Genomic DNA, 2,439 nt, shown 5'->3' with positions numbered 1-2,439 from the left:
ATTTAAATCCAAAAATCAAGTTTTGGAATTCTATAAATAGGAAGCCAAGGCATTCATTTGAGGGAGGAAAAAGAAGAAAGAAAGAGGAAGAAAGAAAGGAAGAAGAGAAAGAAAGAAGGGAATTTACATCACACCAAAACCTTGAAGCCTCGAAACTCTAAAGCTCTCAAGCAAATCCCGAAGGATCAAGAAAACACTCTTCGTTCTTCGTCAAATCCTCCTTCAAAGGTCAAGCCCCAACGGCCCTTGAAGAACTTCCACCGACTCAAGATCAAGCCCCGACGGCCCCTTGAAGAAAGTGTTCATCATCCGTTCATCCTAAGATCAAGCCCCAACGGCCCTTTGGATCAACAACCTCAACAAATCCACACATCCAATCGTTCTTCAAGATTAAGCCCAAAAGCCCTTGAAGATCCGCTCATCCATCAACCTTCAAGATCAAGCCCAAAAGCCCTTGAAGAAATCCATACATCCAGTCTTCAAGATCAAGCCCAAAAGCCCTCGAAGATCCGTTCATCAACTGTTCATCCCTAGATCAAGCCCCGACGGCCCTTTGGATCAACAACTCATCCACAAACCTTCACCCTACGAAGATAGAATCAGAGGATCAAATTACAAAGAGATTGTAACCCCAAAATCATTAAACATAAAATATATTTTGTACACGGTATTCTTGTTTCTTGTTTCAGGAACTTTTTCGTGTTTACAATATTGTGGTGTGACAACTAGGAAACTATCTAAAGAGATATTATAGAATCCTAAAAATAGAAAACCATCTAAAAAAACACCATACTAGAAGATTAGGAAAGCAATCCTATAATTCTTTTAGAAAAAAGGGTAATGAATTATAAATCTTTTTTACTAAGAAATCTAATACATAAAATATCAAAAATAACGTAACATAAATATAAACCAAAATGCTGACTAATTAATTTCTCCAATATATATCTCTTTGGGCTCCATCCACCCACATTAAATTATAAAAAGCAAGACTTCTACACATCTCCTCCAAAAATTGAACTAGCAAGAACGTAAGAAACTCAAGATGGTTCCTCAAGTCAAGATTTTCATCATGCTCCTCTTGCTCTTTAACTTTTCGGTTTCAGGTACGTAAGATTTTTAAGGTTGCAAATCTCATAGGTTTTAAGTTTTCTGAATTTGACTTAGAAAATAAGCCAAACCATCTTCTTTCGTTAATTTGTAGGCAGAGCTGACAGCTTCAAGGATGAAATGGAGCTCACCTACTCAAGTGGTCGTGCGGTACGTAATTAAAACTACTTATATTCATATACATACATATATATATATATCATATGTTTCATTTCTCACCCTCCATGCAAACAAAACTATTTGATTTTGTGATTTTAGTTTAATGAATTAATTAAATATGTTCATAAACATGTTTAGGAGGTTAATCAGATGCTGAAAGTTGGGAGAAAGCTTCTCGTTTCACCAGATGAACTGTTGGATTACCCGCAGCCAAGGCCGAATCCACGTCATACCCCACCTCCACCTCGTTCAGCTTAGGGTTATGAGCTCTTGTAAAATCCCTGGGCATATAGAGAGAATGTGATGACCTGATGTGTTTCTTGCGAGAGAGAGAGAGAGAGAGAGAGAGAGAGTTTTATGTTCTTAGGTTTAAAAACCATGATCAAAATGGAATAAAATGTTAGAAACTTAATATGCTTGCAATTACTGCATATATCACATCTGCCATTATCGCATCATTAATCAAAACTGCAACCTTTTAACTATTTTGTTGTGTGATTTGGCTACTCATGATATCACATAACACATCGATGTACTCACAACCGGACCCGGTGAGAGTGGGTATGGTTAAATCTTTTTTTGGCTCAAGGACAATGTTAAAAGAGTTGAATCATACTAATATTGTGCTCATTCCTAAAGTGGATAACCCAACGAAAATGTCCCAATTTCAGCTGATTTCGTTATGTAATGTGGTGTATAAAATTATTTCCAAAGTTCTAATGAATCGGTTGAAGAGAGTTCTCCTTAAAGTGATTAGTTAGAATCAATCGGCGTTTTTGGTGGTTCATGAACTCAAACTGTCACATCCTGGCCCGGGCCCCCACCATATCCCGGACTCGACTTCATCGTAGCACGATATTGTTCGCTTTGGGCCCCAACCATGCCCTCACAATTTTGTTTCTGGGAACTCACACGAGAACTTCCCAGTGGGCCACCCATCCTGGGAATGCTCTCGCTGGGAACTCGCTTAACTTCTGAGTTCCTACGGAACCCGAAGCCAGTGAGCTCCCAAAAGGCCTCGTGCTAGGTAGAGATGGGAAGATACATATAAGGTTTACAGGATCCTCACCCCTAGGCGATGTGGGATCTTACACCTACACTCTATGCAACATGGAAATGAGGATGGTGTTAACTTTATGGTGATGAAATTGGACATGGAAAAAGCTTATG

At 38.8% G+C, this 2,439-nt stretch overlaps 1 long non-coding RNA gene across 1 annotated transcript; it reads left to right on the top strand.

The window, feature by feature from the left end:
* Positions 1–1,033: 1,033 nt before the first annotated feature.
* LOC137712638 (uncharacterized) lies at positions 1,034–1,505 on the top strand. The gene is made up of 3 exons (XR_011065234.1): positions 1,034–1,106; positions 1,205–1,260; positions 1,408–1,505. It is a non-coding gene; the product is annotated as an uncharacterized lncRNA (long non-coding RNA).
* Positions 1,506–2,439: the final 934 nt, after the last annotated feature.

The sequence above is a fragment of the Pyrus communis genome, chromosome 13 (genome assembly GCF_963583255.1).
Source record: "Pyrus communis chromosome 13, drPyrComm1.1, whole genome shotgun sequence".
Taxonomy (NCBI): domain Eukaryota; kingdom Viridiplantae; phylum Streptophyta; class Magnoliopsida; order Rosales; family Rosaceae; genus Pyrus; species Pyrus communis.
Note: the sequence above shows the minus strand (reverse complement) of the source record. Positions and strands in the feature narration are given on the sequence as shown.